The 12,793-nt window shown below is 44.5% G+C and overlaps 1 protein-coding gene across 1 annotated transcript in view; it reads left to right on the top strand.

Moving 5' to 3' along the window:
* The first annotated feature begins 3,512 nt into the window (after nucleotides 1–3,512).
* Fam13b (family with sequence similarity 13 member B) overlaps nucleotides 3,513–12,793 on the top strand; it is a 55,148-nt gene continuing 45,867 nt past the window's right edge. Inside the window, exon 1 of the mRNA XM_051202341.1 lies at nucleotides 3,513–3,531. The gene's annotated coding sequence lies outside the window, so the exon portion shown is untranslated. The remainder of the gene's footprint in view (nucleotides 3,532–12,793) is intronic.

The following is a 12,793-nucleotide window of genomic DNA, read 5'->3' as shown; positions in this document are numbered from 1 at the left end:
TTGTACCAGAGAAAGCTATTGGCCAATGTAGGGCCATTGGTCAGGGTGGCCAGAGTCTCTAGTCACCATGTTCCAGGCAGCCTGAACTACCTGGGGGTCCAGAGGTCATCACTGGGCCACCCAACTACAAAAGAGGCTAATCTATTTCATAGAAGGTCTGGAGTTTCCCAGGTGAGTATAGACACCATACCAACTTCACTGAAGTCTTAACATACACTTCAGCGGTGTCTTGGGACTTCCTCTCTTAGTCTTAGTCAGGATTTTATCACTGTGAAGAGACACCATGACCACAGCAACCCTCATAAAGGAAAACATTTAATTGGAGCTGGTTTACAGTTTCAGAGTTTTAGTCCATTATCATCATGGCGGGAAGCATGGCGGTGTGCAGGCAGACATGGTGCTGGAGAGGTAGCTGAGAGTTCTACATCTTCATCTGCAGGCAGCAGGAAGAGAGACACTGGCCAAACTTGAGGAGCTAAGACCTCAAAGCCTGCCCCCAGTGACACACTTCCTCCCAATAGTGCTGCTGTTTAGTGACCAAACATTCAAACTCGAGAGTCTATGGGGGCCATTCCAAGGCAAACGACCACACCTTCCCATCGCACAGACTTAAACCAGGGTTCCAGTGACATCTTGTCACCAGAACTGTGTCCAGCCTTTCCTAAGGAACTGGTCACTGGGCTGTGTCCAGCCTTTCCTAAGTGTACTTTTCAGAAGGTGCCATAAAAACATCTCTGATCCAGGCAACTTCCTGTAATTTCCCATTTAGGGTGGAGGCTCAGGAACCTCTAGGGCACCAGGAGCAGAGGCAGGGAAAGTTCCCGGGGCCCTGGAATGTCTTAGGGTGCACACTTCTAGGAAATGTCTTTTCCCATGCTGTTGGCCCAGAGGTGATCTGAGACCCCCAGCAACTCAGTGTCTTAGTCTCTGGGGATCTTGCTGGCACCTCCAGAATGTTGTGAGGTAACCCGACCAGGGGACACACACACACACACGTGTGTGTGTGTGTGTGTGTGTGTGTGTGTGTGTGTGTGTGTGTGTGTCCTTCACTGTCTTGGAACTGGCTCTGTAGACCAGACTGGTCTTGAACTCATAGAGATCTGCCTGCTTCTGCCTCCTGAGTGCTGAGTCCTCAGTGCCACCACTACAGAGGGCAAGAACACACACTCTTAAAGCTAAATGGAAAGTCTTTCTTGCTGGCTCGCAGGTCCATGGGAAACTTACCCAAATCATGAAGCAAACCCTGATCCTCACAAAGGTCTTTCATGCACAAAAATCACATCCTGGTTGACATACTTCAGCAAGCAAGAATGGTTAGCAAGAAGAACGACAGAAGCCAAAAAGCAAAGTTAGTACATTTAGGGGCTTTCCTGGACCCTGGAACTATGGACTAGGTCTTTAATTAAGTCTTTGTTCCTATTTTGGCAGGGTTTTAAGGTCAGAAAGGTGTTCTAACATGGTATCAGTTGTGCTAAGGTCTGGGGCCTGTCACAAGTCCAGGGAACTATAAGATACCAGAACATTCTTCCTTTCGGAGAGGTCATCTTTTACTGTAGGTTGTACTTCAGCATCACAGTATCCATCTGGCAAGCAGTGATGATGAGCAAAGTGAATGTGAATGAAGCTTTACTTTCTGCTTGTGAGCAGCTCCTCTGTGAATTAAAAGGAGTGGATTTGTGGTGAAGCATCTCTGAGGTCTGAACAAAGGACTTTCCCCATTCCCCTGGTTCTCTTGGAAGCTTCTGGGAAAGTGTCTAGTAATTATAGGTAGATTCATTCTGATCTTCAGAACAGATGAGCAAAGTAAGGTTAGAGAGGTGACCATGTAGAGACACAAAGCCAGCTCTGGGAGATATCAGGTGAGTGTAGGTTACTGAAGAGGAAGTGAAAGTCTTAGGCATAATGACAGTGCATTTACAATAGGCAAGAACCATGTCCTGAAGGCTAGAGTGCAAATGCAGAATTTACTGCTGTTTCCAGCACTTAGCACCAGCCTGGCAGATCATAGGTGCTCAGTAAATATTATTTACTGCATGGATACTCCAGGAGAAAGAAACAATAAAGAAAACAAGAAACAAATGGCCCAGCTAACAGCACACCCTTTTAATCCCAGAATTCTGGCAGTAGTCAGGTGGTTCTCTGTGAGTTCTGGACCAGCCTAGGATACATACTGAGACCCTGTCTGAAACACACACACATACACATACACACATACACACACACAACTCACACATGCACATACGCACGCATGCACACGCAAATAAATGTACAAATACCAACACCCCCTTACTATAAAGCAATCTCTTCCTTTTAGTCTTTTTTCTTTCTTTCTTTTTTTTTTTTTTTGGCTTTAAGCCATGCTGGCTCTGAACTTTTTATGTATCAGTGTCAAAAGCTGTCCTTGAACTCCTGATACTCCTTGCTCTATTCACAAATGCTGGTATCACAGGCCTGGGCCACCACACTAGACTCTTTCTTTCTCTGAGACAAGGTCTCACCATGTAGACTTGGCCTAGAACTCATTATCTAGATCAGGTTGGCCTTGAACTAATAGAGATTCACCTGCCTCTGTCTCCTAAGTGTTGATATTAAAATCATGTACCACAATACCTGGCTACTAATGCTCTTATTATTTCAATGAGTGTTTTCACAGTAGTTGTCTTCAGTTACACCATGGCAGTTAAGACTATAGCTATAAGCATTTGGCTATCAGTTTGCTACAGGTAGGGCTCCAATTAGAGATGTGTAAAAAGGAGTTGGGATGGTCAGACACCAGAACTCAGGGCCTCTGAGGAAGAGATGGGCTCTGCAGAATAGTCAGACCATTTCAGGCTGAGAAGGCGGACAGAGGTTTATTGTTTTTGAAGGTCACAATATGAGCCTCCATGGATACAAGGAGAGGGAGAAAAAGAAAGGAACATCTATTCATTGATATTTATTTAACTTACTTATTTCTAACAATATTGTTAGATTGTAGAAAATAGACTATCATAGGCATTTCATCAAGAAGCCAAAACAAATTTGTCTACAGCAAATGCTCACATTATTGTCATAGAAAGAATTCCAAATTATTAGGCCAAAAATGTGGACTTGGCAAAGATGAGCATTACTGTCAATTGTTCCAGCTCCTCAAACTTGATGTGGCTGCCACCAGGGATTCTGGGAGTGAATACAGCAGCTGAAATCCACGCTGTGTTGACTTTGGTCCTATTCCAAAGCCATTCTACGATGAAGACTTTTCAGGGCAGAGATAATTAATATTATTCCACAGCTCATCATAGTAGTTGCTTAGGAAATATGTATTAAGGATATAAATGACACAAAGGTCACTTTGAGTTGCTAAGAGCAGAACAGTGTCTGCCATTATTTTGATGCTGGCGTGGGATTTGTACACTCTGGAACAGCCTCTTCTCTTTGCAGCTAGTAATGTTGTTTTGTTTATGAAGAACACACATTCTTGCACTGGTACAATGGTCCTGGGCAGACTTCTTGTGCATTTCTCAGAAGAGGCAGCAATGTCACTCTCTAATGGTGAGTTGTTTCTCCTTTATTGGAAGATTGTACTTTTGATGGGTTCTTAGTGTGTCCTCTCTTCACAAGGGAAGGAGAAATTAATGAGCTAAGTTTGATTGGCTTGGATAGCATTCCACTGCTCTTCGAGAATCAGAGTTGACAATCTCCCTTCCCTATTTGGTAATGCCTTCATCTTCCCCAAACTGCCTGTGTTCTCTCATCTGTATCTAAAGCCATGCCTTGTTCTGCAAGCAGGAGTGTAGCCATTCTTCTAATTAGGGAAAACCACTTTCTTCTTTTCCCTTCTTTTTCTTTCCTCCCCTTCCTTCTCTTGCCTCCCCACCCTGCCCCTGCTATCCCAGACTGGGTCTTTCTAGGTAGTAAGGCTAGGCTTAAGCTCACTTTGTATCCCAGGTTTGCTGTGACTCTCCTGTCTCAGTTTCCTGAGCACTGGGATTGCAAGTGTCTATCACCATGTCTTGCAGGAAGAAATGTCTTTGAGGTTCAGAAGATCTTAAAAATAGCATCAAGAAGCTAATAGTTTTAGGGTTCTTGGTTTTTATTTGAAAGCAAATTGACCAGGGATAGGATATATAGCACACAGGTTTGGGTTGATTCACAGTGTCAAACAGGGAAAGGTGTGGTGGTGAACATCTTAAATTCCAGCACTGCAGAGGCAGAGAGGCAGAAGTATCTCTGTGAGTTCAAGGCCAGCCTGGTCTACATAGTGAGCTCCAGGACAGCCAGGACTACATAGAGAAACACTGCCAAAAAGCAAAGCAATGCAAAACAAAAAGCACATAACAAGACAGATGGATAAGTGCTTCACACAGGGACTCATCACTAGCAATGAAGATCTACAGAAGCAAAGCATTTCCAGAGATGTTTTCTGGAGACATAACAGGAGAGGAGCAGAAAGATGCTGTAGCATACTGTTCATTACCTTTAATATACCAGTTCACATTTGTAACGAGTACGGTTTTTCCGCCTGCAGCCGCTGGTCTTGTCCTGCTGCCGTGCCAGCCCCAAATAATACATAGAGACTCTGTATTTGATATTATACTGTTGGCCAGGTACTAGTTTCTTATTGGCTAGCTTTGTCTTAAGTATTAGCCCATTTCTGCTGATCTATGTATTTTTACATGGCCTTCTCTTACCGGGGAGGTGGCTGGCGTCCAGATCTCTCCAGACTCTCCATCTTGATTCCTCCTTACTACTTCCTATTTCCTCCTTGTCTCTCCTATCTTCCTTTCCTATTGGCCAATGGTGCATTATTATTAACCAGTATAAGAAACATATACAGAATGACATCTCCCATCACACATTAGTTTTCCTATTTAGCCAATAGGGCCCCTCAGGTACTTGACCAGTGCCATAAGGCTCGTAACAGGGTCTAGATCTCAAATGCAAGATTTCTTATTCTAATGCATATGTACTAAGTGGATCTGTATTTAACTTTTTAAGTTACACAATTGGGGGATAGAAATGTCTTTTTGTGCTTGTTAACTCCTGTGGCTCATTTCTTATTAATATGGCACTAAAGGTATAATGACAATCTTGACTAAGCAAATCTGATTAGGGCTGGATGAAGTCAGTAAGGATAAGGGGACAATCAATTTTGAGTTGCCTCTTGAGGCAGAAGAGATGGGCATAGAAGCCTGCTACATCATGGAGAACTGAAATAATGAAAGGAGTCGAGGTCTATTTCCTTTCTTTGCATGGGTTGTAAGGTGACAAGAGACAGTTATGTCCTGACTTCAAGTCTCATCCCAGACTTATGACCCATAGGAGGCCTGCCTAGGATCTTCCCCAATGATCTGATGCACAGCCTTACCTCTGAGATACATATCATCTGAGTTCAGAGAAGTTGGATACAATACTTGTTTTGCTGTTGATGTAATCTCAAAAAGGAAAGGTGAAAGAGCCCATTTCTAATAAAAACTTTCCTTATCTGCATTAATCTGAGGGTCCTTAGAAACACAGGCTTGCTAACTTCTCATACTGACTAAACAACTGTAATTTCAACTAGAAATATATAAAAATATGAGTTCTATGACAGCATACACCTGTCATCCCAACACTCAGGAGACGGTGAAAGCAGAAAGATCAGGAGTTCAAGCCCTGCCTGGTCTATAAGACACTGTCTCAAAAACAAAATACCCCCAACCAAACCAAACCATGACTTCTATGCCTATTTATAGGTAAAGCATTCATAAGAAAAAAGAAAAATCTAAATAATTTTGAGACATGACTGCCAAGTTTATACAACTATATTACATCAGAAGTTATATTGTCAGGCTGGAGATATGGCTCTGTGATTAAGAGCACTGACTGTTCTACAGAGGACCCAGGTTCAATTCCCAGCACCCACATGGCAGCTCACAACTGTCTGTAACTCCAAGATCTGATGCTCTCACATAGGCATACATGTAGGCAAAACACCAATGCACATAAAATAAAACATAAATTATTTTTAAAAAAGAAAAAAAAGAAATTATATTCTAAGCCAAGAGAGATGGCTTAGCTGGCAAAAACTACCTGGGGCCAAGTGTGATGGATCCCAGGAGCCATACTTTGGAAGGAAGACTTGACTCCTATAAGTTGTGTCTGACTGACCTCCACACATGTGAGTGAGCCCTTCCCAAGTAAGTCAGTGTAAAAGAAGTTACTGTCTTCACTGTGGAGCATCCTGTGCTGTGAGATTCAGATTCAGCAGCGCCCTTGGTGTTACTGCTCTGTGTACTCCATGTTTACCGACTAACAAGGTATCTATACACTGTCTCCAAACGTCTGGTTGAGAACTGTTGTTTTTAATTAAAAACATTTTTATGCATGTGTTTGGAGAGGGGGGCAGTGTGCTGTGGCATGAGTGTGGAGGTCAGAGGAAACTCTGTAAAGTCAGTTCTCTCCATCCACTTTCATGTGGCGTCTGGGGATTAAACTTGGGTCTCTAGGCTTGCACAGAACCATCCTGACAGCTGGTACACCAATGTTTTAATGGAAGTACCAAGACATTACATTACAACTCTCCTGGACACCTCCCTCCTCAAGTCACCTCATTAAGTGACCTTTAAGCTGTATCCTTTTCAGAGATTCTAGACAAGAATTACGATACTAATTATGGCTAATTAAAAGGTTAAGTAAGAACTGCTGAGGATCTCTTTGGGGACTGCAGCGACTGCAGCTGTATGCTGCCATCTTACCAGAGGCAGTCACTTATCTGCCACTTGCCTCCAGCAGGTGATAGGGCCCTCAGTGGACCATTCAGTGCTTGTCACATTTTTCCTGTAGGTAGAGGGCATGGTGGGCAGTGTCTGACACCCAGGGTGACAGCTCTTCTGGCAGCAGAGCAGAGCAAAGTTGAATCCAAGCTAAGACTGACTGCCCAAGTTTGGGTAAGTTGATGTGAACTTCCTGTGGTCCCAGTGAAGGCTGTACAGAGTTACCATGAGTCTGATACAGCTGCAGCAATAGCAAGTCCTCGCAGATACTGCCTAGCTGTCACACTAATGATAAGGGGTGGCTCAGGGCCTTACATCTTATCTGGTGGGGCCGGCCCCCACAAAGATGAACAGTCTTCAACAAGTGGCTGAAGGAGAAAGCAAAAGTTTTGCTAATACAGTGTTTCTGCTCAGGTAAAGGGAAATAAGCGTGAGAAATGATGGGAAAGACAGGCGGTGCTAGCCTCTGAGAAGTTATAAAAATGTCACCCATCAGGAAAAGTCAGCTTTAAAGGTCTAAGCCCAGGAAGTATTAATTGATCACATAGAAGAAAAGACCCTTTCTGCGCTGTAGCATGAATAATAAACACCCAGACAGATATTGGGGTTCAAGCTGAAGATCAAAAAAGCAAAACGGCTGAGCCACTAGAGAGTTCTTACCTCTACCAAGGCTAAGGCCAAAGGGGAGCAATCCTGTCCTCAGAGTGACTGAAACCTGATTGCAATGCTGTCTACCATTGCACCGAGCTCCTGCCTCACATTCGATGGGATTAAAGGCATGTCATCCCAAGTACAGGGATCAAAAGTGTGAGCTCTGTGTCTCTTTCATACTGATTTACTCTCATGTAGCCCATGGGAGCCTTGAGTGCAGAGATCCATCTGCCTCCGTCTCCCTAGTGCTGGGATGAAAGGTGTGGCTACCACTGCCTGCCCTCTGTGGCTAACTAGTGGTTTAGCTCTGTATTCTGATTTTCAGGCAAGCTTCATTTGTTAGATTACAAACAATACATCACTACACTGTGCCTCTCTTCTCTCCCCTCCCTGTGGCTCTAGCTAGCAAGGAGAAGAAAGACTAGGCAGGCTTGGGGGCTATGTCTGTTTCTCTCTGCAGAAGAATCAGCAGGCCTGTGTCCCCAGCAGGGAAAACTTCACATTTTGTGATTCAGCTACCACAGGACTTTCTATTCTTTAGGGAATTACAAAACACATGGATATCCTTGGGTTTTGAATTAGGTGGATGATATATTCCCACTGTACAAATTCAAAGGGTTGGCAAAAGAAAACTTTTTTTTTTAAATGAAAAAAAAAAACATGTCATTGTGTAGGCACGTGGTATGTGTGTGTGTAGGCCAGAGGACAACTTTGGGGAGTAAGTTCTTCATTGTCCCTTCCAACTTGTTGAGGCAGGGTCTCTGGCTTCTGCTGCTCTGCCACACCAGGTTAGCTGGCCCACGAGCATCTAGGCAATTCTCCTGCCTCCCATCTTGAAAGAGGAGTGTTGGGCTCACAGATGTAGCCAGGTTTCTGTAGGTTCTGGGGACTGAGCCCAGGTTCTCAGGCTTGTACAGCATATGCTTCTAGCTGCAGAGGCATCTCCATGGCTAGTCTTTTTGCTTGTTCATTTGTCTGGTTGGGTTTGTGAGACAAGGTTCCCTGGGTAGTTCCAGGTTGTCCATGAACTCAACACTAATCCTCAGGTCTCTGCTCCCCATTGGGATTTTAGGCCCATGTTACTACTTCTGACAAAATTTTGTTCTTATTTTAAAAATTAAAGCCCACATGCTCTGCATAATAAATATTCTATATTAAGAGCCAGAATTTGTTTTCTAATGCATGCTCTTGAATATCCCAGAGGGAAGATGTTCAGTGAATCAAGTAACTAGTTATTTGAAAACCTGTATTTTTATGCTGGAGCACCTAGAGGCAAGAGGAAGCACATGTCCTGGGCTTCATACAAAGCATCTACCACAGCCAATGTTGCTAAAAAGGGCCTGTGTTAAGTGGGGCCAGGAGGACTTTTGGCTCTCTTAGGCATTGCTAATGACTTTTGCCTGTGTATGATTAAGCATTTGAAGCAATCATTACCACCCTTATTTTCCAACCATGGCCTTACAGGTGAAAGCTTTATTTAAAATGTGTAACCTGGTGAAATTCTTAAAAAACATTTCTACATTTATTTATTCATTTATCAACTTAATGTGTAGGTCTGTGCCACTGTGTGGGCAGAGGTCGGAGGGCAGCCTGTGGGAGTTTTCTCTGTTGTGTTGGTTCTGGGTATCAGACTCAGGCTTGGAAACAAGAACCTTTACCTGCTGGAATTTTCAATTTTAACAGTTTCATAGTCCTGTGAAAATTTCCAGTGTTTTAAAATCCTCTAAGAATTAGGAAATGTCTGACAGAAATTAACATGGGTATATTCCCAGAAACCATATTTGAGAAAATGCTGTAAAAGCAGAAAATATAGTCTTTATCAATAGTTCTTTTTTAAAAAATATTAGTTCTTTAAGAATTTCATACAATGTATTTTGATCTTATTCACCCTTTGCCTCCACTTCAGCTAGATCTCCACTCTTTCCCTATCCACCTAAACCTTGTGTCCTCTCTCCCACCCCCTTTTTTCAGGACAAGGTTTCTCTGTGTAGTCCTGGCTGTCCTGGATCTCACTCTGTAGACCAGGCTGGCCTCAAATTCAGAGATCCACCTGCCTCTGCTTTCCCAGTGTACACCACCACCACTCAGTGTGTCCTCTTTTAAAAAACATATATATATATATATATATATATATATATATATATATATATATATATAACGTTACATTTAAAAGATAGATCTATTGATTGAGATGGGTTTCTCTATATACCCCTAGCTGTCCTGGAACTCATCATGCAGACAGAGCTTGCCTGCCTCTGCCTCCTGAGCGTTGGGATTAAAGATGTTCATCACTACACTCAGCAAAGCCTACAGCACTCTGTATTCCAAAGCAGTCTCTCATTCAAGTACTGACCAGGCCTGCTCCTGCTTAGCTTCTGAGATGGAATGAGGTCTGTCAGTTTCAGGGTGGTTTGGTCATAGCTGTTGTCTTTTTCTGATTCTGGCTTTTATGTTGTCCAGGCTAGCCTCAAAGTCAAATTACAGCTGAGGGAGATCTTGAACTTGCGGTCTTCCTGCCTCCACCCCCGTGGCGCTGTCTCTGCAGCAGTGAATCATCAGGTATGGGCTCAGCAGGTAGCATTTGTCTTGTCAGTTAACAACTTTTCCCCCCCTCATTTCCAAAATGAAACAACATTGAAAGAAAGACACAAGGCTAAATGCAAACTGCATCTTGACTGAGCTGCTATGAAACAGGCTTTAGTCATCAGTTTGACAGACTTTTTGTGTGTACGTGTGTGCGCGTGTGTTACAGAAACACATGTGTGGAAGTCAGACAACAGTTTGCATGAGTCAGTTCTCTCTTTCCACCAGGCACCCTCACCTGCTAAGCCATCTTTGCAGCAGCAATGTCACCTGCTAAGCCATCTTTGCTGCAGCAATGTCACCTGCTAAGCCATCTTTGCTGGCAGATTTCACTTGCCCCGCTTTAATTAGGCTTTGAGGAACTAATATGGATAGAACAACTTCAAAATTCAACCCAGTGAGAGATTTAAATCACACTGAGAATGGGCTGAAGCCGTACAGCTAGATAACCAGTCTTCAATGTGTACCCTGGTCAGTCCCATTCCACTGGGTGTTGTGAGAGCTCCTTTGAGTGATGGAAAGGCTACTTGCTGTTTGACACTGGAGCATGGGACTTTGTGTTTATCCAGGATATATGGAATTTAAGTTTGTTAAGATATAAACTCTCTGGAGGGGAGGATCTTATTTGCTAATGTGTCCAAAGAGGCTAGAACATAGTCAAATGCTCATATGTATCTGTTGAAGGCATGACTGTATGAAGATTGAAGTTTCCTTTTCTTGAGCCTCAAGAGGTGCTCACAGCTGTAATCCCAGCCCTGGGGATGCTGGGACAGGCAGATTCCCAAGAGTTCCAGGTGAGCCTGGGCTATAGAATGGACACTCTGCCACACAATATAAAATCTTTTTTTTTTTTTTTTTCTGGTGGTGGGTATTGAGGGTTAAGCTGCTAAAATGCTTGTCCACTAACCTACACCCCAGAGCTTTGACTTAGGGTTTTGGTCCTGATATTGGGATATTTGATCCCAATCATCTGAACCAGTTACTTTTTTTTTTTTCCTGGACAGAGTGGGAATCCCACTGTATGTATGTACATGAGTATGTGCATTTATACACACATACAAGTATTTTAAAGACTTAATTATATGTGTATTTCTGTGTGTGGGTGTGTACATGTGACTGTAGGTGCCTACAGAGGCCAGAAGAGGGTGTGTCAGATCCCTTGGAGCTGGAGGTACAGGCAGTTGCTAGGAACCAAACTCAGTTCTAGCATAGCAGGAAAAGCTTTCACAGGGTTGCTTATCAGATATCCTGCACTTCAGATACTTATATTAGGATTCATAACAGTAGCAAAATTACAGTTATGTAGTAGCAACGAAAATAATTTTATGGTTGGGGATCAGCACACATGAGGAACTTTATTAAGGAGTCACAGCATTAGGAAGGTTGGAAACCCTGCTCTGGAACCATCTCCAGTTCCCACAGTACATTCCTACTCAGATTCTGTGGACCCCACCCTTCAGTTATGACAGCATCATCTGGGCATGTGACCTTTAGGCTGTGGGTATTTTCAGTCTCTCTGATGAAGTTTGGGAGCCACTTTGGTCTCTGTAACATTTACAGAGAGATCACTGCATAGGGTGACTTTTTATTTTTATAAATCTTTGTGGGCTTTTGAGACAAGCTAGTCCAGGTTACCTTAAACTCATTCATTGTGTAGCTCAGGTTGGCCTTGAACTCCCAATCCCCAGCCTTTACCCCGAAATGCTGGGATTGCAGGCATGGGGTACCACATCTGATTGATCACTTTTCTTAAATCTTGTGCCAAGATCTCTGAATTTTTTTTTTTTTTTTAACGTTTTCTAGGTTACTGACTTCTGACAAAGGCAGGTAGGTAGGGAATTGGGGTGGTTTGTTTTTATTATTTTTGTTGTCTTTTGCAGTAGCTCAGGATGGTTTTGTACTTGTCATATAGTTCAGGCTGGCCTCCAACTCGAGGTGGTCCTCCTGCCTCAGCTTCCAGAGTGCTGCGATTAGAGAAGGATACCACCACACCCCTGCAGTGGTTTATATTTTAGAGGCAACTATAGTTTACCTTGCTGAACACTGGGTTTTTCCTCAAAGCCCTCAACAGAAGACATGACCTAGTCACATTAAGGGTGTGGGGTAGCTGTAAGGTTGGTCTCCGTGGCCACATAGGCAAGGTCATAATCCTAGACTCATAACTCCTATCTTCCTGCCCGGTAGCTCTGGTTTAGTACCAGAAGTCCTCGGCGAGCCAAGTAGCCTATTAACTTCCATATTCCGATCCCTCCTGGCACCAGGCTTGGTAATCTCTCCGGAGTCTAGGTCAGGTACTTAGGTAGAGCGGGTAGGGGTGGGGTGGGGGGGGGAAGGGGCGAGGCAGAGCCCCAGGAATCCCTCATCTGACCCAAATCGCAGGCAATAACAAGGTGGTAACACTTGGGCCTGAGGGGCAGCTCTGTGAAGGTTTGTGAAATCGTCCCGGTAAGGGCTTCCCGAACCTTCTGCGGGGCTTGGGACACAGCTCCGTAGAGACCAGGCGCCCCTCAGTTTCCCCTCGATGCCTGCTGCGTCCTCTCCTTCCCAGCGTCCCCGAGCCGAGGGCCGAGCCGGGACCCCTCCCTCCCTCCGGCTCGCGCTCGCGCCCTCGCCTGGCACCCGACCAAGGAGCCCACGAGTGGGCGGGCCAGAGCCGCCGCAGTCCAGTGCCGAATCCGGGTTGACCGGGGCGCCGCGAGCTCGCCCCGCCTCCCGCGTCACTTCCGGCCCGGCCGCTCGCCCTCCACCCTGCTCCCCTCCCGCTCGCCGTTAGGGAGGCTCAGCGCCTCAGCCGCCACCGCCTCCGCCACTCCCGCCCCCTTCTC

The sequence above is a fragment of the Phodopus roborovskii genome, unplaced genomic scaffold (genome assembly GCF_943737965.1).
Source record: "Phodopus roborovskii unplaced genomic scaffold, PHOROB, whole genome shotgun sequence".
Lineage (NCBI taxonomy): Eukaryota > Metazoa > Chordata > Mammalia > Rodentia > Cricetidae > Phodopus > Phodopus roborovskii.
This window is presented reverse-complemented; position numbering and strand designations above follow the sequence as displayed.